The 25,700-nt window shown below is 40.8% G+C and overlaps 1 long non-coding RNA gene across 2 annotated transcripts in view; it reads left to right on the forward strand.

Annotated features, from left to right (window-relative positions):
• The first annotated feature begins 9,627 nt into the window (after nt 1–9,627).
• Nucleotides 9,628–25,700, forward strand: part of LOC148006603 (uncharacterized) — a 40,802-nt gene continuing 24,729 nt past the window's right edge. The window contains exon 1 of one of the 2 annotated variants that reach the window (XR_015684087.1): nt 9,628–9,764. This is a non-coding gene — a long non-coding RNA (uncharacterized LOC148006603). The remainder of the gene's footprint in view (nt 9,765–25,700) is intronic. The other variant, XR_015684088.1, reaches the window with a different exon arrangement.

A 25,700-nucleotide genomic window follows, 5' to 3' on the forward strand; every position in this document is an offset into this window, starting at 1 on the left:
AAAATCCCAGGATCTATTTATGTATCCAGTCTCTTAGTCTATGTGTTTTCATTAGGGAATTGAGACCATTGATGTTGAATTATATCAGGGCACAATGATAGATGTTCCCTAATATTTTAATATTTCTGTTGTTAGAGGTGGAATTTGGTTTGTGTGACTATCTTCTTTTGGGATAGTTGTAAGAGGATTAATTACTTGCTTTGAAAAGGGCGTAGTCTCCCTACATGTGTTGAACTTTTCCATATGTTTTCATTTGTAGGAATGGATTTGTGGAAATGTTTTGTGTATGTTTTGTTTGTAGGGCAAAGTACATTGTCATTAGGACAAAATAGCAAACAACAGATTGGGGAAAGATCTTTGGCAATCATACATCTGATAGAGGGCTAATATTCAATACATAAAAGAACTCAAGAAATTAGTCCAAGGAATCAAATAACCCTATTAAAAATGTGATACAGTACTAAGAAACCAATTTCAACTGAGGAATATTGAATGGCCAAAAAAGAGTTAGAGAATGGAATGAAAGACAATAACTTCTTGAAATTCTTAAGCAAATGGATGGAAGTAGAAGACAGTATCCTAAGTGAGGTAACCCAGTCACAAATTACCTCACATGGCATATAATCACAGATAAGTGCATATCTGCAAACAAGAAGCTGAAAGTACCAACAGTGCAGCTCTCAGACTCTATGAAATCCAAGAAGGAAGAAGATCACACCTAAGTGTGAATGCCACATTCCTACTCAGTAGGTAGAAGAGAACATTCTCTAGGAAGTAGAGGGAGAGAGGGATGTGGGACCTAGTAAAAAACAAAATTGGGCCAGTTCAGATTTGGGAGAAAATGACGGGGAAGTTAGAATATCAGGAATTTGAAAGTAGGTATGTAAAAGTAGGGGAGGGGTAAAAAGGCATAACCACCAGAAATGTCCAGTTGCCAAGGACCTAAGAGCTTCCTAGGATATAACAGGGAGCATATTATCGAAATGACCATAGAAGTGGAAATAGATCCTGCAAACACCATATCTAGTTGCTAGGCATGGCCTCCAGTTGAGGCATGGGGACATCATCCTACCTCAAAATAGTAATGCACACTTCCTCATGTCAAAAGGAAATGCAGGGACAAAGAGTGGAGCAGAAACAGAAAGAAAGGCCCACCTTAGGCTCCATCCCATCTGTTGACACCAAGTTCAGACACTGTTGTGGATTCCAAAAGTGCTTATTGACAGGAGCCTGATACAAAAGACCCCTGAGATGCTCTGCAGGAGTCAGACAAATATCAATGTGATAGACATAGCAAAACATTGGAATGGACACATGGACGCTAATGAAGAAGTTAGGGAAAGGACTGAAGGAAGTGGTTTATTACCTCATAAGAAGGATAAAAATATCAGACAAACAGACCACCCAAACCATCCAGAAACTCAGTATGGAGGGAGAAGAATGCAGAGGGCAGTGGGATGGAGGGAAGGGGGTGGGAGAGGGAAGGGGTTGTGGCAGAGGAAATGGGGAACATGAACATCTTAGGGGGACTAGGAGTGAAGCACCAGGAGCCAGCATAGTGAGTAGATTCAGGGGTTAGGCGGACCATGAAGTAACACTCTAGACCTGGTGTACATGATAGAATCTGAAGACTCAAAGAGGTAGATCATATATAAAATGCCCAACAGGGGAGAGAGGGAAATTTTTGAATCTACCTCCAGTAGAAAACAGGGCATCAAGTGGAGGGATGCGGTTGCCATACCCAAAGTCATAGACTCTGCCTTAGAATTCTTCCTGTCTAAACAAACTGCAGAGACAAAAATGGAGAAGAGCATGAGGGAAATGAGGTCCAGTGATATACCCAAATTGTCATCCAGATAAAGGGGAGGCTCTAAGGCCTGACATTATTACAGATGGTATAGTGTGCTTAAAGACAGGGTAGTAGCATGTCTGCCCTACGAGAGGCCCAGCAAACAGCTGACTGAGACAGAAGCAAATATTATGCCCAACCAAAGTATGAAGAAGGGAGCCCCTGTGGTTGAATTAGGATAAGGCTTGAGTGCATTGAGGAGGAAGTGTGATCAGAGGAAGACCAGGAGTCTCAACAAACCTGGACCCTGAGATCTCCCTAGCTCTAAACCACCAAAGAGGCAGTGTCTACTGGCTGGCCTGGGACTCCCAACGTAAGTACAGCAAAGGACTGTATGGTCTGGACTCAGTCAAAGAAGACACACCTAACCCTTGAGAACCTTGATATCCATGGGAGTGGGACCATCTGGCGGGATACTGTGTATGTGTCTGTTTGGGGACATCCTCTTGGAGACAGGGTAGGAGGAATGAGATGAGGAACTGTTGGAGGGCAGAAAGGAGGGAGATGAGGACTGGACTGTAAAAAATGATTAAAGATAAGTTGACAAAGTGATTTACCTTCCTGGTTGTTAGAAATATCTCTTGTAAATTCCCAGTGAAAGACCCCCTTTGCCTGGCCACAATCTAAGTTTGCAACCATCCTACCGACTGAATAAAGTTAGACCTTAATTACAAAAATATAGATAAATAGATTGATAGATGTAGAGATATAATATATAAAACACATAATATATATATATAATATATAATATATATATGGAGAGAGAGAGAGAGAGAGAGAGAGAGAGAGAGAGAGAATATATACCTTGCATTATTAATTCAAAAGATTGCAGTTACTGTCTGAACACAGTAATTAACAAAGAATATTTTCAGGTTCCCTTGTAGGACACAGCATTTTAAGGCCAGGACCCAGGAGTTTTTGAAATGGTAATTTCAGGACATTCCCACCAAGCTCTCTTAACATCTGTGCTTAACAGAGACAGATCTCAGTTAAGTCCTTTTGCAATGTTAACAGAAAACGTGTCCTTCTTGTCTACTAAACAATTAAGGGCCTGTGGTCATGGGATGCTCATTCTTAAGATAATCACAAGGAAACTTTGAGTAAATGACTGGATTGATATGTAAAATAAAAGGTGGGGTTTGTGATCTGCATGGCCTGAGCTACACAGAGAATTTTTTTTGAACCGCTCAATAAATAAATAAATTGGTGCTCAATAAGGAGTAGAACTCTCCTGAAGGTGGGACAATTAGACTCAGAAACATATGACTTCCCTCTGTGGCCATTCAGTGCAATCAGTGCAGTTTGGTCAGTCCTGAAACCATGTGAACACAGCACCTGAAATGGACTCACCATGCTTTATTCATGTATGTGAACATACTTTTTCACACACAGTTAAAAGTAATCAGAAATTGATGGGAAAAGTTTTGGGACATGATGGTCCTAGGAATAAATGGGACAACTGATGTAGCACACATTCCTTAAGAAGGATAAAAATAATTTGAATTAAAAAATGGCTAGTGGGCTAAGTTAGAGCTAAGAGTAATTTATGTTGTTGCCAAAGATTAATGTTCCATCCCTACAAATTGGTTTTGCTGTAATTCCAGTCCCATGCTTCTCCTGTGATTTTATGTCCTCTGTGGGAGCAGACATGTGCAAACACATGAAAACACACTCAATCATGTTCAGAAACACAGGTTTTCTCTAGAGACATACATACATATATATGATCATGAATTAATTGTAACATAAATGTAAACAGTGTATTAATCTGGCAGAGTTATTTCTTTACCTTTTGTTTGTTCCCAGTCCCTCCACAACAAAACTTAGATTTGCTTAAAAGTGCTCCTGGACTGCCAAGCAATCAAAGGACCTATGCTGACCTTCGATGCTAACCAGGCTACTTCCAAACCCTATCCTGTGGTACTTACTTAAAATTATTGACTTGACTCTTCTGACCATTTTTTCATGGGTCAGTTTCATTTGTACACACAGCACATCTGCTCCCTACCTCTCCTTCTGAAAGGAAAATTATACAGATTTGAGGTTTAAAAATATGAAGTTAAAAGAATAAGTTTTAAATTCAGACTCAGGGCTAAACACTGTGAAAAGCAAGTCCAGGCAGCCCCGCCCTGCTGCTAGAACTAACAGACCATAAAAGGAAAGGAATGCAGAACAGACCAGGAGTACCGGATTTGACTCACAGGCTACCTGGCAAGAAGAGATAAGCCCCCAGCCCCCGACATCCAGGACGCCCCAAACCTGCCAATGTGTGTAGCTATACCTTATTACCTCATCATGTGAAATAGCCAATCTTATGTGAACATGTCTATGTGCCTCATTTGAATCCACCAGTCCCCGTAACTATGCATCTGCTTCTGTACGCCCGCTTCTGCTTCCCCAATCCTTATAAAAGCCCCATGCTGGAGCTGCTGGGCGCGCAAGTCCTCCGAAGAGACTGTGTGAGACTGTGTGCCCGCAGGTACCTGTGTTTTCAAATAAACCCTCTTGCTGATTGCATCCGAGTGGACTCGGCTTGGTCATTGGGCGCTTGGGACTCCTCCTGAGGGAAAGGTCCTCTCCGGGGGTCTTTCACTTCCTCTTCCTAGTGGAATTCCCACCCTTATCGCTGATTCTGCCCAATCTCTTATTCAGAATTCCTTAATCAGCATTACAAGACAGAGAATATGTGATAAGAATTGTGTACACAACTTACAAACTTGAAAGAGGAGATTCTTGGTATAATCATTACAGTGTGTCTTTCTAATATAAATAGGATTTAACATATCAGCTCAGGCTTTCCTAATATCATAATCAAGATTTATTTGAACACCTAATCCTGTCTCTGGTGACCAGTGGTCAGAGGACTGTCATGCAATTCCTTTCAGGCTGGGCTCTCTCTGCTCAGTAAGGAGAAAAAGACCATGTGAATGAGTGTTGCTCTACCTCTCTATATTAGGATTGACGGGAGTATGAATTAGGAGGAAGCTGTGTAAGAATTTAATTTACTGACCAATGTTCAAGCAGGTATAATCACAGCCCAGAAAAAGAGGAGGAAGAAGGAAGGTGAAGCCTTTCTGCTTTGGTAGTTGTTGGCATGAGTAGGCAAGAAATCCATTTTAGAAAATCAGTAAATTTCCATACCGGCCAGCTTGGGGCATTCTACAGAGCAGGCCAATGATGATCCTGAATGAGGACCTGAACTGATATGTAGAAACCAAATTTCTGTGTTTTCCCTAGATCAAAAAGAGATCTAGACAAACTGGTGTGGCTGTTCCTAACAGAAAACTTATTATTCCTCTTTGAAAATAAAGAAAATAAGAGAAAAGTTACAATACTTCGTGTGCTCTAGTACATATTTTACTCCGTGAAAAATATTGGACCATACAGTGTGTTTTAAGATTTAAAAATAACATTTAAGAGTAAAATTAAATCATTTCTTCTTTTCCTTTCTTCCTGGTGTTAAGTCTGAAAGCCTGGGAAAAGTGGCTAGGGAGGAGGCAGCTATTGATCAAAACAAAGCAAACCTGGCCTTCTGATTTTCTCATTGGAACTCAATCCCTAACTGTCACAGCATATTGCTAACATACCTCATCCTCTAGCCCAAGAGTAGGGATGCCATTCTCTCACTTACATTTCCAACCATTTGATAACTGGGCTTTTTCATTTATAATTATTATTCTGACCTCTTTGTCTGGCTCTTCCTTCTCCCCTCCTTCCACTCTCCACAAGTTTCAAGGTCATGTCTATTCTTCGCTGTCCCAGAAACCCAAAGATCTATCTGTGTTCTTTCTTTTGTGTATAATAAACTCTCTAATCCAACATGCCTAGGAGCAGTGATGTCTTTTATTTTATACAGTGCATGTATAAGTGAATGTGCAAAGAATGCACACTGTGCCAGTGAAAAGGGTAACAAGTGCTCTGGGAGACTGGAACATTCTATTAAATGCCAACGTCATGGACTGGGGCTCTGTCTGTACTTAGGATGGAACTGCAGAGCTTGGAGGACTCAGATGTTTGAGTCATTCGCTCTGTGATTCCCCAGTAGAGGAGCTACTACTGTCCTGGGACCCAAATGAGTTGTACAAGCTTATTAGTAACTCTGGCTATGCCTTTCAAACATGAACAATAGTGACAGGTAGTTTGAAGGTTCTTTATTGTGTTCTCCTTAGATGCATCTGTAGCGGTTGGCTATCAATCCCCTGAGAGGACAGGAACCGGATATGTCCTGACCCTGATTCTCCTAATTCCCTGGGTGCTGGTGCAGAGATGGCACTAAGCATTTTCCTCTGATGTCAGATATTTCGGCAGAGGGTAGTCTCCTCTGATTTCTTAGGAGTGTCCACAATTCTGAGGGTCCAGCTTAGTCACAACCCCTCTCGTGTTTTGTGTGTGTGGAGCTGTTTGACCAGTTCCATTCAGTTCCAGATGCAGACATGGACTGTGGGTTCACACACCTGGCTGCTCCTATATTCCGATGTCCAGAGGCATTATGCAGTTTCCTCAAGGGCCAGAAATATTGTAGAGGTGGGCAGTATTGTATGCATTCAATGATAAGTTGATATTCGGCTCAAAGCTCAAATAACCCAAGATGCAATCCATGAACCACATGAAACTCTAGAAGAAGGATAACCCAAGTTGGGATGCTACACTACTTCTTTAAAAGGGGAAAAAAATAGCCATAGGAGTGGATAAGGTGGAAAAGTGTAGAGCAGACAGTGAAGGAAGATGATGTAGATTTGCAAGGATGGTTTTCACACAGTAATGCAAATTAATATAAAAACAAAATTCAGGAATAAAATTGTAAACTCTTTAGGCAAGGATAGATGCCAGAATAGTGTCCCAAATCTATTGACAAAACTGAGGAACTGGATGTTGTTAGTGTATATCATACCTTATAGATATAACTATTACAAGAATGTTCAATGTATTTCTGAGATAAACGGCCTATTTAATGGACAAAATGAGCGAAATGTGCATTGGTTCTAATGCTGCTTGTGTTAAATCAGTCCCCAAACTGTACAGGATTCCTGCATTTGAGACACTGAGAATGCCTATCCTCAGCTGGTTATGATTGGTAAACTTGTGCAGCTGTTGCCAGGGCGAAGTGGGTATTAACCAAATTCCATTACACCCAATATTTGTTTATCAGGAATTTTTCAATAAATAAGAAAATAACCACATTAATTACTCATGTAATTAATGAGTAAAAGGCTTTTTACAACACAGTTATCCACAAATACATGACAATTACTGGACTGGATTCCTATCAATAAGCAATTGGTAAATCATTGCATGCAGCATTATTCTCAAAAAACATCAGAAAAGTCATCTGGTAGATAAATCCATACTTATAGTCAGTGTGGTAGCATTTTGCACTTTACGAATTCTTTATACAAGAATAAAATGTTCAGTGTATAATTAATCTCATTGGTCTAAAAGGACACTGAAGGGAATCTATGACATTCTGTTACAGAAGATTACTTTTCAGGAGAAACAATGTGGTCATAATCTTTTGAAGCTGTAAGATATGATCGTCATCCTACTTTCTTAAAATTATAATAATATTTCGCTTCAATTACATAAAATTTCTCAAACAGGTATAAAACATTTTGGACATGTATTAGCGCCTTTTCTGTTGATATGATAAAAAACAGTGTCTAAAACAACTTAAAGAACAATTTAATTTACCCATGGCTTTAGAGGGGTGTAGGTTCCCATGTGATGTGACAACAGAAGTATTAAAAATTCCCTTCAGATATTGTGATGTTATATATGCTTGCTTGGATGTCAGTCATTAGTCAAGGCAACCTTTTGTCTTGATTTTTATGTGTCAGCCTACAGAACACAAGTTATAACATAGAAGAAACACTTCATTCTGTCCTGTTTTGTTAACACATTTTAACAATGTTAAAGTTAAAATGTTTAAAAAGAATGTAACAGTGATAAAATAATTCATATGTATCGAAAACAGCATTTTCATGTATACCTTAGAAGTCAATAAATATAAAAATCAGTAACTAACTGTGTTTCTCACAGCATATCTTGATTGTTATGTGTAGGTACATATTTTTTGATGTTCTATGCTTCTTCAGATTCCCTTTACACAGGACTTGGTACATCATCTTCAAGTTTGCCATCAAAGGAGATTATCTAGAGATGCTAGACAATGTAAAAGAAGTGAGCTTTATTTTAATAAATACTTTATGGTATGCGTATTCCAGTTTGGTGTGTCTGTGTGTTTGGGTGTGCACATGCATGTGTGTGTTTTTAATGTTATATGGGTTTTCAAGGCATGGATGATATGTAGTGAGTGAGTGACACAATTGTAGAACCTTCTTGGCCCTCTTTATATAGTGTTCAAAGTCAGGTTAACTACCTTGTGTACTGTAGCCCGTTCTTATTGCACAGATGTGCCAATAAATTTACCTAAAGCATTACACTAGTAAAATATTGTCTTCTTTACATTTTGTAAAATAGCCAATGATTTTTCATTAATACCATGTCCATGAGACTAAGCAGTGATGTTAGAACAGACCCCACAGGGAGCCAACAGAATCAGGGACTCACTCTGCTCCAGGTATTGGGGAACCTACCTGAATAAAAAGCTCCAAGCTGCACATATGCTATGCATGTTTTCAGGGGGTAGCACAGGTCAAGTCCATGAATGCTTTTTGGGTTGTGGATAATTCTCTGACAACCCTTAAGTATAGAGGTCAATTAACTCTGTTGGTCTATGTATGAAGTTCTTATTACCCCCAGATTCCTCAATTTCTTTTAAAATATATCACAAACTTCTGGAGCTCCCTCCAGTGTTTAGCCATTTTGTACAGCTGTAGCCTGGAGCCTCTAAAAGGACAGATATGCTAGGCCCCTGTCTGTCAGGATGCAGAGTATCATTAATGCTGTCAGGGATTGGTTCTTGTCCATGGGATTCATCTGAAGTTGGACCAGTCATTGGTTTTCCACTCCCTCAGACCCCACTCCTTCTTTGTCCCTGCACCTCCTGTAGGCAGGAAGATTTTGTAGATGGTTTAGTATGATCAGTCCTTCATTGGGAGTCCTGTCAGGTTACAGGAGGTGGTCACTTCAGGCTCCATATCACACACTCCTTGGAGTGAGTCTCAGCTACTATCACACTCACTCATTCCAAGGAGAATCCCCCATTCCAGGTCTCTGGCACATCCTAGAGAAGCCCTTCCGCAGCCTCTCATTCCTTCTGGAGATGCCCCCAGCCTTCTCACTTCTGTCATCATCTAATGTGTTTGTGTCCCTTGGTAGGGTCACAGCAATCAGGACAGTGGGGAGGTAGAGAAGCTTTGCAACACTGCATGCATTATTGAATTCTCCAGTGGCATTTATACACAAGCAGAATAAAGATTTCTCACAGCTTCTAACTCACAACAGCTTCTATTACTTAAACAGTAGTTTATCTGGGTACATGTGGACCTAAATCAACTTGCAGTTTGAGATATCTGTCTGGGGTCTCACTCTTCTAAGTGTAGATAGAGGTCAAATCATTCCTTCCTGCTTGCATGGATTAACTGCTGGGAACAAAACCAGGAACAAGGGAACAAGGGAGATTCACTGGAGGACAGACAAGTAAGCTATTGGAAGAAAAGCTGTTGTGCTGCTGAAATTCTGATCTGCAGGGATAGCAAAACATTGGCCTAGGCTGGAACCACTATGCTGTGTCTTTTTAAAACCCTCGAACCCTAAGGATAAGGCTGATGTCACTCAAAATTCACTAGCCAATCAGCACCTCGAGAGGGAGTTAGCAGTCAAGGGAGGCGGTTGCTCTTCCAGGTAGAAGGTCAGCAACTTCCTTTGGGAACTCAGCCCCTCTGAGTGCTTCCGGATGGTACATTCTGAGTCACTCTTCAGGTTGCTGTGAGAGGAGCTCAGAACACCCAACATGGTAAGTGCAAGATCATGTCCACAAACAGGAGGAGCAAGCTGCTTAGCAAAGGATACATCCCAGTGGCTGGACTGAAAGCGGCAGCCAGAACTAATGCTGCCACTTGTGAGGTCCAATGCAGTACCAGAGGGTGGATACTGAATTACTTTATTATGAAACCTGCATTTCTCCGAAATCGTTATGGCGGCCGCTTGTGTTGAGAAATATACTTGGCAGGATATCAACCCTGAAGCCCCGGGATTTAAACTATCTTCTAAAAATTCTGAACTTGGTAGTTAACAGTTAGTTATAAGGTCCATTTGGCTTGATTTTTGGAGGCTGTGAAATATCTCGTGTGTTGTGTAGTACTCTAATTATAAGCTGTGTAGTAAATGAGTAGAATTGAGAATGTATTGATTTACCAACGTTTAGATTATAATAAGTTACACTAAGTAGAATGTAGCTGAGGTAGGACTGCTTATAAACACCTCACAGGTATGGAGTAAGCTAAGCAGTCCCGTTTAAGATTAGGATAGTAGTGTATATGTTTGTTTAGCAGGATTGTCCAGATATTTGTCTCCAAACCATAAAAAAGGGGACAAATCTTGCTTAAACTCAGCGATAAGACCCATGATGGTCTCAAAGAACAGGACCCTAACAAAATGCCCAAGGTGAGATTATAGGGTCACAAAGAACAATGAGGCCTGGTCTGCCCTATAGATATGATTATCAGTTCCAAGTCAACTGTGGACTTCGCTAGGAACGTTTTTTGGATACTTAGGGTTCCCTTGTACAGCACTGTTTTATTAGACTTCTCCTGAGTTTGTACCATTGTATGAGAGTTACTGATTGCTTCATAATAATTTCCACTTGGTTCTACTTATCCCCTGTAAATAATATAAAAGACGCTACTCTTTAGAAGCTTACTTGGTATAAGACACAGCTTGTGCATGATCTACCCACCACAGCTGCTGCAGATTCTACCTTCTACCTTTCCTAGCATTCTCATCCTCTGGACCTCCAAATCAGGACCCCATCACTGGAGGAGGAAACTTAGGGTTGTTTTGATTTGCAGTTCCCTTATGACTAAAGATGTTGAACATTTCTTTAGATGCTTGTCAGCCATTCGGCATTCCTCAACTGTGAATTCTTTGTTTACCTCAGAACCCCATTTTTTAATAGGGTTATTTGTCTCCCTGCAGTCTAACTTCAGGTGTTCTTTGTTTATTTTGGATATAAGCCCTCTATCAGTTGTAGGACTAGTAAAGATCTTTTCCCACTCTGTTGGTTGTCAATTTGTCCTAACAACAGTGTCCTTTGCCTTACAGAAGTTTTCCAGTTTTATGTGATCCCATTTGTCGATTCTTGATCTTAGAGCATAAGCCATTGGCTGTCACAGATAATCCTGAAGCATCCGCATTTTGATCATCCTTCTGAGTTTCATGTGTTCTATGCATCTATGGTAGTTTGAGAATTTGGGCTAGTAAACACTTGTCAATGAGTACATACCATGTGTGTTTTTCTGTGATTGGGTTACCTCACTCAGGGTGATATTTTCCAGTGCCATCCAATTGCCTACGAATCTCATAGAGGCATTGTTTTTGATACCTGAGTAATATTCCATTGTGTAGATGGACCACATTTTCTGTGTCCATTCCTCTGTTGAAGGGCATCTGGGTTCTTTCCAGCTTCTGGCTATTATACATAAGGCTGCTATGAACATAGTGGAGCATGTTTCTTTGTTATATGTTGAGGCATTTTTTGAGTATATGCCCCAGAGAGTTAAAGCGGGGTCCTCAGGTACAGCAGTGTCCAATTTTCTGAGGAACCTCCAGACTGATTTCCAGAATGGTTATACCAGTCTGCAATCCCACCAACAATGGAGAAGTGTTCCTCTTTCTCCACATCCTCGCCAACATCTACTGTCTCCGGAGTTTTTGCTCTTAGCCATTCTGACAGGTGCAAGGTGGAATCTCAGGGTTGTTTTGATTTGCATTTCCCTTATGACTAAAGATGTTGAACATTTCTTTAGGTGCTTCTCAGCCATTCAGCATTCCTCAACTGTGAATTCTTTGTTTAACTCTGAACCCCATTTTTAATAGGGTTATTTGTCTCCCTGCAATTTAACTTCATGAGTTCTTTGCACATTTTGGATATAAGCCCTCTTTCTGTTGTAGGATTGGTAAAGATCTTTTCCCACTCTGTTGATTGCTGTTTTGTCCTAACAGCAGTTTCCTTTGCCTTACAGATTTTGCAGTTTTATGCGATCCCATTTGTCAATTCTTGATCTTAGAGCATAAGCCATTTGTGTTTGTTCAGGAAATTTTCTCCAGTGCCCATATGTTAGAGAATGTTCCCCACCTTTTCTTCTATTAGTTTGAGTGTATCTGATTTGCTGTGGCGGTCCTTGATCCTTTGGACTTAATTTTCTACAGGGTGAGAAGAATGGATCGATCTGAATTCTTCTACAGGCTGACCTCCACTTGAACCAGCACCGTGTGCTGAAAAGGCTATCTTTTTTTCCATTGGATTGTTTTACCTCCTTTATCAAAAATCAAGTGACCATATGTGTGTGGGTTCATTTCTGTGTCTTCAATTCTATTCTACTGGTTTATCTGCCTGTCTTTTTACCAATACCATACAGTTTTTATCACTACTGCTCTGTAATACTGCTTGAGTTCAGGGTTAGTGATTCCCCCAGAAGTCCTTTTATTGTTGAGGATAGTTTTAGGTGTCCTGGGTTTTTTCTTATTCCAGATGAATTTACAAATTGTTCTGTCTAACTCTCTGAAGAATTGGATTGGAATTTTGATGGGAATTGCATTGAATCTGTAGATCGCTTTTGGCAAAATGGCCATTTTTACTATATTAATCCTGCCAATCCATGAGCATGGGAGATCTTTCCATCTTCTGAGATCTTCTTCATTTTCTTTAGAGGCTTGAAGTTCTTATCATACAGATCTTTCACCTGCTTGTTTAAAGTCACACCGAGGCATTTTATATTATTTGGGAATATTATGAAAGGTGTCTTTTCCCTAATTTCTTTCTCGCCTTGCTTCTCTTTTGTGTAGAGGAAGGCTTCTGATTTATTTGAGTAAATTTTGTACCCAGCCATTTTGCTGAAGGTGTTTATCAGTTTTAGTAGTTCTCTTGTGGAACTTTTGGGATCACTTAAATCTACTATCATATCATCTACAAATAGTGATATTTTGACTTCTTCCTTTCCAATCTGTATCACATTGATCTCCTTTCCTTGTCTGATTGCTCTGGCTAGGACTTCGAGAACTATAATGAATAATTAGGAACAGAGTGGGCAGCCTTGGTTTTCTCATATAATCTCTTGCTCTCTCCATGCATGTTACTTGAGAGTTTTGCTGGGTATAGTAACCTGGACTGGCACTTGTGTTCTGTTAGGGTCTGTATGACATCTGTCCAGGACCTTCTGGGTTTCATAGTCTCTGGTGAGAAGTCTGGTGTAATTCTTATAGGTCTGCCTTTATACGTTACTTGACCTGTTTCCCTTACTGCTTTTAATATTCTTTCTTTGTTTTGTGCTTTTAGTGTTTTGACTATTATGTAACGGGAGGAGTTTCTTTTCTGTTCCAAACTGTTTGGAGTTCTGTAGGCTTCTTTTATGTTTATGGGCATCTCTTTCTTTAGGTTAGTGAAGTTTTCTTCTATGATTTTGTTCAAGATATTTACTGGTGCTGTGAGCAGGGAGTCTTCACTCTCTTCTATACATTTAATGCTTAGGTTTGATCTTCTCATTGTGTCCTGGATTTCCAGTATATTTTGGGCCAGTAGCTTTTTCCCTTTTAAATTATCTTTCACTGTTGTGTCAATGATTTCTATGGAATCTTCTGCTCCTGAAATGCTCTCTTCTTTCTCTAGTTTTCTGTTTTTTGCTTGTATCTACAGCTCCTTGTCTCCTCCTTTTTTTTTTTTTTATTTGTTTGGTTTTTTTTTTCTTTTTTTTTTAATATCCAGGGTTGTCTCCCTTTGCGCTTTCTTCATTTTTTTTTCTTTTTTTTTTTTATTTTTTTTTTTATTAACTTGAGTATTTCTTATATACATTTCGAGTGTTATTCCCTTTCCCGGTTTCCGGGCAAACATCCCCCTCCCCCCTCCCCTTCCTTATGGGTGTTCCCCTCCCAACCCTCCCACCATTGCCGCCCTCCCCCCATAGACTAGTTCACTGGGGGTTCAGTCTTAGCAGGACCCAGGGCTTCCCCTTCCACTGGTGCTCTTACTAGGATATTCATTGCTACCTATGGGGTCAGAGTCCAGGGTCAGTCCATGTATAGTCTTTAGGTAGTGGCTTAGTCCCTGGAAGCTCTGGTTGCTTGGCATTGTTGTACTTTTGGGGTCTCGAGCCCCTTCAAGCTCTTCCAGTTCTTTCTCTGATTCCTTCAATAGGGGACCTATTCTCGGTTCAGTGGTTTGCTGCTGGCATTCGCCTCTGTATTTGCTGTATTCTGGCTTTGTCTCTCAGGAGCGATCTACATCCGGCTCCTGTCGGTCTGCACTTCTTTGCTTCATCCATCTAGTCCAATTGGGTGGCTGTATATGTATGGGCCAAATGTGGGACAGGCTCTGAATGGGTGTTCCTTCAGTCTCTGTTTTAATCTTTGCCTCTCCCTTCCCTGCCAAGGGTATTCTTTTTCCTCATTTAAAGAAGGAGTGAAGCATTCACATTTTGATCATCCGTCTTGAGTTTCGTTTGTTCTAGGGATCTAGGGTAATTCAAGCATTTGGGCTAATAGCCACTTATCAATGAGTGCATACCATGTATGTCTTTCTGTGATTGGGTTAGTTCACTCAGGATGATATTTTCCAGTTCCAACCATTTGCCTACGAATTTCATAAACTCGTTGTTTTTGATAGCTGAGTAGTATTCCATTGTGTAGATGTACCACATTTTCTGTATCCATTCCTCTGTTGAAGGGCATCTGGGTTCTTTCCATTTTCTGGCTATTATAAATAAGGCTGCGATGAACATAGTGGAGCACGTGTCTCTTTTATATGTTGAGGCATCTTTTGGGTATATGCCCAAGAGAGGTATAGCTGGATCCTCAGGCAGTTCAATGTCCAATTTTCTGAGGAACCTCCAGACTGATTTCCAGAATGGTTTTACCAGTCTGCAATCCCACCAACAATGGAGGAGTGTTCCTCTTTCTCCACAACCTCGCCAGCATCTGCTGTCACCTGAGTTTTTGATCTTAGCCAATCGCACTGGTGTGAGGTGAAATCTCAGGGTTGTTTTGATTTGCATTTCCCTTATGACTAAAGATGTTGAACATTTCTTTAGGTGTTTCTCAGCCATTCGGCATTCCTCAGCTGTGAATTCTTTGTTTAGCTCTGAACCCCATTTTTTAATAGGGTTATTTGTTTCCCTGCGGTCTAACTTCTTGAGTTCTTTGTATATTTTGGATATAAGGCCTCTATCTGTTGTAGGGTTGGTAAAGATCTTTTCCCAATCTGTTGGTTGCCGTTTTGTCCTAACCACAGTGTCCTTTGCCTTACAGAAGCTTTGCAGTTTTATGAGATCCCATTTGTCAATTCTTGATCTTAGAGCATAAGCCATTGGTGTTTTGTTCAGGAAATTTTTTCCAGTGCCCATGTGTTCCAGATGCTTCCCTAGTTTTTCTTCTATTAGTTTGAGTGTGTCTGGTTTGATGTGGAGGTCCTTGATCCACTTCGACTTAAGCTTTGTACAGGGTGATAAGCATGGATCGATCTGCATTCTTCTACATGTTGCCCTCCAGTTGAACCAGCACCATTTGCTGAAAATGCTATCTTTTTTCCATTGGATGGTTTTGGCTCCTTTGTCAAAAATCAAGTGACCATAGGTGTGTGGGTTCATTTCTGGGTCTTCAATTCTATTCCATTGGTCTATCTGTCTGTCTCTGTAGCAATACCATGCAGTTTTTATCACTATTGCTCTGTAATACTGCTTGAGTTCAGGGATAGTGATTCCCCCTGAAGTCCTTTTATTGTTGAGGATAGCTTTAGCTATCCTGGGTTTTTTGTTATTCCAGATGAATTTGCAAATTGTTCTGTCTAACTCTTTGAAGAATTGGATTGGTATTTTGATGGGGATTGCATTGAATCTGTAGATTGCTTTTGGTAAAATGGCCATTTTTACTATATTAATCCTGCCAATCCATGAGCATGGGAGATCTTTCCATCTTCTGAGGTCTTCTTCAATTTCTTTCTTCAGTGACTTGAAGTTCTTATTGTACAGATCTTTTACTTGCTTGGTTAAAGTCACACCGAGGTACTTTATATTATTTGGGTCTATTATGAAGGGTGTCGTTTCCCTAATTTCTTTCTCGGCTTGTTTCTCTTTTGTATAGAGGAAGGCAACTGATTTATTTGAGTTAATTTTATACCCAGCCACTTTGCTGAAGTTGTTTATCAGCTTTAGTAGTTCTCTGGTGGAACTTTTGGGATCACTTAAATATACTATCATATCATCTGCAAATAGTGATATTTTGACCTCTTCTTTTCCGATCTGTATCCCTTTGATCTCCTTTTGTTGTCTGATTGCTCTGGCTAGAACTTCAAGAACTATATTGAATAAGTAGGGAGAGAGTGGGCAGCCTTGTCTAGTCCCTGATTTTAGTGGGATTGCTTCAAGTTTCTCTCCATTTAGTTTAATGTTAGCAACTGGTTTGCTGTATATGGCTTTTACTATGTTTAGGTATGGGCCTTGAATTCCTATTCTTTCCAGGACTTTTATCATGAAGGGGTGTTGAATTTTGTCAAATGCTTTCTCAGCATCTAATGAAATGATCATGTGGTTCTGTTCTTTCAGTTTGTTTATATAATGGATCACGTTGATGGTTTTCCGTATATTAAACCATCCCTGCATGCCTGGGATGAAGCCTACTTGATCATGGTGGATGATTGTTTTGATGTGCTCTTGAATTCGGTTTGCCAGAATTTTATTGAGTATTTTTGCGTCGATATTCATAAGGGAAATTGGTCTGAAGTTCTCTTTCTTTGTTGTGTCTTTGTGTGGTTTAGGTATAAGAGTAATTGTAGATTCGTAGAAGGAATTCGGTAGGGCTCCATCTGTTTCAATTTTGTGGAATAGTTAGGATAATATTGGTATGAGGTCTTCTATGAAGGTTTGATAGAATTCTGCACTAAACCCGTCTGGACCTGGGCTCTTTTTGGTTGGGAGACCTTTAATGACTGCTTCTATTTCCTTAGGAGTTATGGGGTTGTTTAACTGGTTTATCTGTTCCTGATTTAACTTTGATACCTGGTATCTGTCTAGGAAATAGTCCATTTCCTGAAGATTTTCAAATTTTGTTGAATATAGGTTTTTATAGTAAGATCTGATGATTTTTTGAATTTCCTCTGAATCTGTAGTTATGTCTCCCTTTTCATTTCTGATTTTGTTAATTTGGACGCACTCTCTGTGTCCTCTCGTTAGTCTGGCTAAGGGTTTATCTATCTTGTTGATTTTCTCAAAGAACCAACTTTTGGTCCTGTTGATTCTTTCTATGGTCCTTTTTGTTTCTACTTGGTTGATTTCAGCTCTGAGTTTGATTATTTCCTGCCTTCTACTCCTCCTGGGTGTATTTGCTTCTTTTTGTTCTAGAGCTTTTAGGTGTGCTGTCAAGCTGCTGACATATGCTCTTTCCTGTTTCTTTCTGCAGGCACTCAGCGCTATGAGTTTTCCTCTTAGCACAGCTTTCATTGTGTCCCATAAGTTTAAGTATGTTGTATCTTCATTTTCATTAAATTCTAAGAAGTTTTTAATTTCTTTCTTTATTTCTTCCTTGACCAGGTTATCATTGAGTAGAGCATTGTTCAATTTCCACGTATATGTGGGCATTCTTCCCTTATTGTTATTGAAGACCAGTTTTAGGCCGTGGTGGTCCGATAGCACGCATGGGATTATTTCTATCTTTCTGTACCTGTTGAGGCCCGTTTTTTGACCAATTATATGGTCAATTTTGGAGAAAGTACCATGAGGAGCTGAGAAGAAGGTATATCCTTTTGCTTTAGGATAGAATGTTCTATAAATATCCGTTAAGTCCATTTGGCTCATGACTTCTCTTAGTCTGTCGACATCACTGTTTAATTTCTGTTTCCATGATCTGTCCATTGATGAGAGTGGGGTGTTGAAATCTCCCACTATTATTGTGTGAGGTGCAATGTGTGTTTTGAGCTTTAGTAAGGTTTCTTTTACGTATGTAGGTGCCCTTGTATTTGGGGCATAGATATTTAGGATTGAGAGTTCATCTTGGTGGATTTTTCCTTTGATGAATATGAAGTGTCCTTCCTTATCTTTTTTGATGACTTTTAGTTGGAAATTGATTTTATTTGATATTAGAATGGCTACTCCAGCTTGCTTCTTCTGACCATTTGCTTGGAAAGTTGTTTTCCAGCCTTTCACTCTGAGGTAGTGTCTGTCTTTGTCTCTGAGGTGTGTTTCCTGTAGGCAGCAGAATGCAGGGTCCTCGTTGCGTATCCAGTTTGTTAATCTATGTCTTTTTATTGGGGAGTTGAGGCCATTGATATTGAGAGATATTAAGGAATAGTGATTATTGTTTCCCTTTATATTCATATTTGGATGTGAGGTTATGTTTGTGTGCTTTCATTCTCTTTGTTTTGTTGCCAAGACGATTAGTTTCTTGCTTCTTCTAGGGTATAGCTTGCCTCCTTATGGTGGGCTTTACCATTTATTATCCTTTGTAGTGCTGGATTTGTAGAAAGATATTGTGTAAATTTGGTTTTGTCATGGAATATCTTGGTTTCTCCATCAATGTTAATTGAGAGTTTTGCTGGATACAGTAACCTGGGCTGGCATTTGTGTTCTCTTAGGGTCTGTATGACATCAGTCCAGGATCTTCTGGCCTTCATAGTTTCTGGCGAGAAGTCTGGTGTGATTCTGATAGGTCTCCCTTTATATGTTACTTGACCTTTTTCCCTTACTGCTTTTAATATTCTTTCTTTATTTTGTGCGTTTGGTGTTTTGACAATTATGTGACGGGAGGTGTTTCTTTTCTGGTCCAATCTATTTGGAGTTCTGTAGGCTTCTTGTATGCCTATGGGTATCTCTTTTTTTAGGTTAGGGAAGTTTTCTTCTATGATTTTGTTGAAGATATTTACTGGTCCTTTGAGCTGGGAGTCTTCACTCTCTTCTATACCTATTATCCTTAGGTTTGATCTTCTCATTGAGTCCTGGATTTCCTGTATGTTTTGGACCAGTAGCTTTTTCCGCTTTACATTATCTTTGACAGTTGAGTCAATGATTTCTATGGAATCTTCCGCTCCTGAGATTCTCTCTTCCATCTCTTGTATTCTGTTGGTGAAGCTTGTATCTACAGCTCCTTGTCTCTTCTTTTGGTTTTCTATATCCAGGGTTGTTTCCATGTGTTCTTTCTTGATTGCTTCTATTTCCATTTTTAATTCCTTCATCTGTTTGATTGTGTTTTTTCTGGAATTCTTTCAGGGATTTTTGCCATTCCTCTCTGTAGGCCTCTACTTGTTTATTAATGATTTCCTGTGTTTCCCTAAGTGTGTTCATGTCTTTCTTGAAGTCCTCCAGCATCATGATCAAATATGATTTTGAAACTAGATCTTGCTTTTCTGGTGTGTTTGGATATTCCATGTTTGTTTTGGCGGGAGAATTGGGCTCCGATGATGGCATGCAGTCTTGGTTTCTGTTGCTTGGGTTCCTGCGCTTGCCTCTCGCCATCAGATTATCTCTAGTGTTACTTTGTTCTGCTATTTCTGACAGTGGCTAGACTGACCTATAAGCCTGTGTGTCAGGAGTGCTGTAGACCTGTTTTCCTCTCTTTCAGTCAGTTATGGGGACAGTGTGTTCTGCTTTCCGGCGTGTAGTTTTTCCTCTCTACAGGTCTTCAGCTGTTCTTGTGGGCCTGTGTCTTGAGTTCACCAGGCAGCTTTCTTGCAGCAGAAAATTTGGTCTTACCTGTGGTCCCGAGGCTCAGGTTCGCTCGTGGGTTGCTGCCCAGGGGCTCTCTGCAGCGGCAGCAACCAGGAAGACCTGTGCCGCCCCTTCCGGGAGCTTCAGTGCACCAGGGTTCCAGATGGTCTTTGGCTTTTTCCTCTGGCGTCCGAGATGTGTGTGCAGGGAGCAGTCTCTTCTGGTTTCCCAGGCTTGTCTGCCTCTCTGAAGGTTTAGCTCTCCCTCCCACGGGATTTGGGTGCAGAGAACTGTTTATCCGGTCTGTTTCTTTCAGGTTCCGGCGGCGGTGTCTCAGGCGCAGAAGTCCTGCCGCTCCTGGGCCCTCCCCCACGGGAGCCCAGAGGCCTTATACAGTTTCCTCTTGGGCCAGGGATGTGGGCAGGGGTGAGCAGTGTTGGTGGTCTCTTCCGCTCTGCAGCCTCAGGAGTGCCCACCTGACCAGGCGGTTGGGTCTCTCTCTCACCGGGTCTGGGAGCAGAGAGCTGCTGCGGGCCGGGATCCGCGGGTGTGGGACTTCCGGTAAACACAGACCGTGCCTCCTAGAGAAATTCTGCTTCCGTGTCCCAAGCTCACCAGGCAGCTTTCTTGCAGCAGAAAGTTTGGTCTTACCTGTGGTCCCGAGGCTCAGGTTCGCTCGTGGGGTGCTGCCCAGGGGCTCTCTGCAGCGGCAGCAACCAGGGAGACCTGTGCCGCCCCTTCCGGGAGCTTCAGTGCACCAGGGTTCCAGATGGTCTTTGGCTTTTTCCTCTGGCGTCCGAGATGTGTGTGCAGGGAGCAGTCTCTTCTGGTTTCCCAGGCTTGTCTGCCTCTCTGAAGGTTTAGCTCTCCCTCCCACGGGATTTGGGTGCAGAGAACTGTTTATCCGGTCTGTTTCTTTCAGGTTCCGGCGGCGGTGTCTCAGGCGCAGAAGTCCTGCCGCTCCTGGGCCCTCCCCCACGGGAGCCCAGAGGCCTTATACAGTTTCCTCTTGGGCCAGGGATGTGGGCAGGGGTGAGCAGTGTTGGTGGTCTCTTCTGCTCTGCAGCCTCAGGAGTGCCCACCTGACCAGGCGGTTGGGTCTCTCTCTCACCGGGTCTGGGAGCAGAGAGCTGCTGCGGGCCGGGATCCTCTTCATTTTTTTCTATTTCCATTTTCAGTTCCTTCACCTGTTTGATTGTATTTTCCTGTAATTCTTTCATGGATTTTTGTTTTTCCTCTCTAAGGGCTTCTTCTTGTTATTTGTGTTTTCCTGCATTTGTCTAAGGCAGTTCTTTATGTCTTTCTTGAAGTCGTCCATCATCGTGATCAAATGTGATTTTAAATCTAGATCTTGCTTTTCTGGTGTGTTTGGATATCCAGTGATTTCTTCAGTGGGAGGATTGGGCTCCCATGATGCCATGTATTCTTGATTTCTGTTGCTTGGATTCCTGCAGTGGCCTGTCAACATCCGCTTGTCTCTGGTGTTACTTTGTTCTGCTATTTCTGAGAGTGACTTGACACGTCCTATAGGCCTGTGTGTCAAGAGTGCTGTTGTCCTGTTTTCTTTCAGCCAGTTATGGTAACAGTGTGTTCTGCTTTCAGGAGTGTAGTTATTCCTGTTCACTGGCTTTCAGCTGTTCCTGTGGGCGTGTGTCATGAGTCCACCAGGCAGGTTACTTGGAGTAGAAAAGTTGTTCTTACCTCTACTCTGGCGTCTGAAGTGTTCCTCAGGGTTGGGTTTAAGCTCTCAGTGAGGGCATCAGCCAGCAAGGCCTCCACCTCTTCCAGGATCTCTGTGCACAGAGCACCCAGATGGGACTAAGCAAATTCCTCTATAGTCAGAAATGTGGGCAGAGAGTAGTCTCCTCTGGTTTCCCAGGTGTATCTGCCCCTCTGAAGCTATAGCTCTCCCTCCCACGGGATTTGGGCGCAGGGAGCTGTTTGACGGGGTCTCTTCAGATCAGCGCACAGTCTGGACTGCAGTTTACAGCAGCTTGATTGTGCCTATCTTCCTGTTCCCACAGGCCCTATACAGTTTCCTCGTAGGCCAGGGATGTGGGCAATGGTAGGGAGAGTTGGCAGTCTCTACTGCTCTGCAGTCTCAGGAGTGCCCACAAGTCTGGGCGATGAACTCTCTTTCCTATGTCGTTTTGTGAGTTCTTGAATTTCTGAATGTTCTACATTCAGTTTTGTGTGACTAATTTTGTCAATTGTTTAGAAATTAGTAGAAAAGAGGTAATAGGGTTCCTTCAGAAGTGTTTCATTAGAATCTTTTTACCTTTCTATTACCTCCAGTCAGTGGCATGATTCACAGAAATTCAATTCTTAGTTACAAACGGAGCTTCTGAGATGCAAGTTTCTCATGCGCTCATACTGCTGGTTCTGTAAATAGTACAAATCACACATCTTGTAACATAATCCATATAGCAGGAAGCAGACATTAAATGATGTATGTGATGGGAGGAAATTATATTATGGTCCAGTCTATTTGCCGTCTGTGGGATTCTTTTATGTTCATGGGCATCTCCTTAGTTAAGTTAGGGAAGTTTACTTCTGAGAAGATTTGAAGATCTTTGCTGTCTCTTTAAGTTTGCCATCTTTATTATCCTCTATAACTACTAACCTTAAGTTTGCTCTTCTCACAACATTGCTGTGTTCTGGATTTCCTGAATGTTTTGACTTAGAAGTTTTGTGGGGGTTTTCTGCATTCTCTTTGACTGTTGTGTCAATGTTTCTATGGTATCTTCTGCCCCTGAGATTCTCTCTCAAACCCTTATATTTTGTTGGTGATGCTTACGTACTACTCCTGATCTCTTTCCTATGTTTCCTATCTTCAGGTTTGTCTCTCCTTGTGGTTTCCTTGTTGTTCCTATTTACAATTTTAGATCCTAGATGACTTTGTTCAATTTCTTCCCCTCTTTCTTAGTTTTTTTTTTTTTATGTAAATCTCTAGGGGATTTTATTGTTTCCTCCCTAAGGCAACTACTTATTTACATGTGTTCTGTATTGCTTTAAAGGAGGTAATTATGTCCTGCTTAAAATCCTCTATCATGACCATGAGATGTGATTTTCAATCCAAATCTTGCTTTGCTGGTATGTTGATATACCCATTACTTGTTGTGGTGAGAGAACTGCGTTGTGATGATGACAGTTAGTGTTGGTTTTTGATGCTTCGCTTCTTATGCTTTCCTACTGCCATCCAGTTATTGCTAATGATAGTTGATATTGCTGTTTCTGTTTATAGCTTTTTCCCCCTGTAGACTCATATGCCTCTGATCTTAGGAATGAGAATGCTCCTGGGAGACCAGTACTCTCTGGCCTTGTTTTTGGTCTGGAGGGCTATGACACACCCTTAGCACTGGGCACAGATAGAGACCAGGTCTGTCCTCTGCCAGGCCTCCCCACCACTCCATTGCCAAGATTATTCCAAGCTCATGTCTCCTTTAACAACTGTTGAGCAAATGTGTATTCCAACCTCTGTGATTTGCAATGAGAGCACTCCTAAGAGACCATCTCAATGTGGCAAAGTTTTTGATCTAGAGAGCAATAGGACCGCCTCAGCTCTGGGAGCAGATGCAGACTATAAGGGTCACATCCCAGATTACTCAGACATTCCTGTGCCTTTCGAGCTCCTCGTGTATCTCCCTTTGGACAGTCAGTGGAGGGAAAGTGCAGTTTCACCTGTGGGCATAGGAGTGAGAGTGCTCCTGATAGACCACCCCTGAAGACAGGATTTGGGTGTGCAGGTCCTTGGGAAAGCTCCAGCTTTTGGCGCAAATGGAGACTGGAAGGCGGTATCATGATGTATCATGTACACATGTATTGTATCTTGTAGGATGTCCTGACCTATGATGATGTGCATGTGAACTTCACTCAGGAAGAGTGGGCATTGCTGAATCCTTCTCAGAAGAGTCTCTACCAAGGTGTAATGCTAGAGACCTGTAGGAATCTCAGCGCTATAGGTAATTCAATGAATTCATCATTCACTTTGTAAAATATAGGCACAGCTGGTTTTGTTTAATATTTAATTTGGTTTTTTTTTTGTTGTTGTTGTTGTTTCTTTTCCGAGCTGGGAACCGAACCCAGGGACACTTGCGCTTGCTAGGCAAGCGCTCTACCACTGGGCTAAATCCCCAACCCTGATTCAATTTTTTTTTAAGTCACTTAAAAATGAGGAAGAATGAAGTGAGTAAATCAGACATGGTTCTAAAGTTCACTAAAGATAGTAACTTAAATGTTGCCTAATTCCAATTATTTAACATAATTTCTCTGATACCATTTTTAGGATACATTTGGGAAGACAATACTACTGAAGAATATTGTAAAAGTTCTGGAAGACATGGAAGGTAATTTTCACGTGAAAGATGATAAGATAATGCCACCCATGAAAATTTCATGTGTGCAGCAAGTTTTAAAGAAATGCAACAGGGTAAAATACACACTGCATCAAATATTGATTAGGTCATCATTATATGTCTAGACCCTTTCAATAAGCAAATAGTCCATAGTAAATTGTGGTGAACCTTATTCTGTAACAGCATGACTAAATTTAATGATATGGACATTTTATGAGATTCAAGAATGGTTTTGTGGAGAAACATTAAACCTTGTACCACAACTCTGTGAGGAAAACAAATTGAAATTGTGTAAATGTAATGTAGAAGTTTAGTTTTGTAATGTGTTGACTGTTATGTGTTATTCTTCTTTTGATATAGATGTCATATGTCCCTATGAATGCAAGCCAGGAGAGCATAGTGATACTGAAAGAAGCAACATACCTCTCTCTTTTCCAGAAAAATTAGAAGATGTACAGTAGATACCACTTTGAGGAGAGTTTCTTAATGTGGGAAAAGTTGATAAATATTTAGTTTTTGACTATGATTGGTGACATTTACACATTCAAAGTGCTGAATCACTTTATGAGATTAGGGTTATAGAAATTATCCTCTTTGCATTGGCTCATGTTGCAATTGTAGTATTCCTCAAAGATAGCAAAATTTATCTTCGCAGTCAGTCTACAAACGCTCCGAGTTCATTGAGTTTTCATCAAATGTGTTATTACTCTTAATAGAAAAATTATGGAATAAATATGAGTCATGTAATCAATTCTCTGCCTATTCCATGTGTCTTCAAACATTCAAGACAACCCATAATAAAAGGCAACACCTTTGAATGTAAACAAACTGTTATTATGTTAAGATCAGTTTGGTCTTTACACTTAAACCAAATTTGAAATGAATTCATAGATATAAAAAGATTCATGAATATAATCAATGTGAGAAAAAATTTACATGTGCCAATTGTATTTGCAGGTATGAAAGAAGTTTTACTGGAAAGCAAACCTTTGATTTTATTCTGTATGGTAATGGCTTTGCAGTTCAGGGTCATACCCAAAGGCATAATGCAGAGGAGCCCTATGAAGGTAACCTATGTGGTAAAGCTTTTGTACAGAGGAATAATCTCAAAACAAATAAGAGGACACATAATGGAGAAGAAACTTCTGAATGTAACCAATGTTGTAAAGACTTTGTAAGAAGCAGTGCTCTCCAAAATCATGAAGGAACACACACAGGAGAGAAACTCTGTGAATGTAGTCAATGTGGTAAAGCGTTTGCAGAAAGGGGTAGTCTCAAAAGACATAAAAGGACATGTAATGGAGAAAAACGTTATAAATGTAACCAATGTTGTAAAGCCTTTGTCCAAAACCATTGTCTCCAAAAACATAAAAGGACCCATACAGGTCAGAAACCCTATGAATGTAACCAATGTGGCAAAGACTTTGCAGACAGCCGTAATCTCCAAACACATAAAAGAACACATACAGGAGAGAAACCCTATGAATGTAACCAATGTGGGAAAGCCTTTGCACAAAGGAGTCATCTCCAAAGACATATAAGAACTCATACAGGAGAGAAACCCTACGAATGTAACCAATGTGGCAAAGCCTTTGCAGAAAGCGGTACTCTCCAAATACATATAAGAACTCATACAGGAGAGAAACCCTACGAATGTCACCAATGTGGCAAAGCCTTTTCAGAAAGGAGCCA

The sequence above is a fragment of the Rattus norvegicus genome, chromosome 3 (genome assembly GCF_021556685.1).
Source record: "Rattus norvegicus strain SHRSP/BbbUtx chromosome 3, alternate assembly SHRSP_T2T, whole genome shotgun sequence".
Taxonomy (NCBI): domain Eukaryota; kingdom Metazoa; phylum Chordata; class Mammalia; order Rodentia; family Muridae; genus Rattus; species Rattus norvegicus.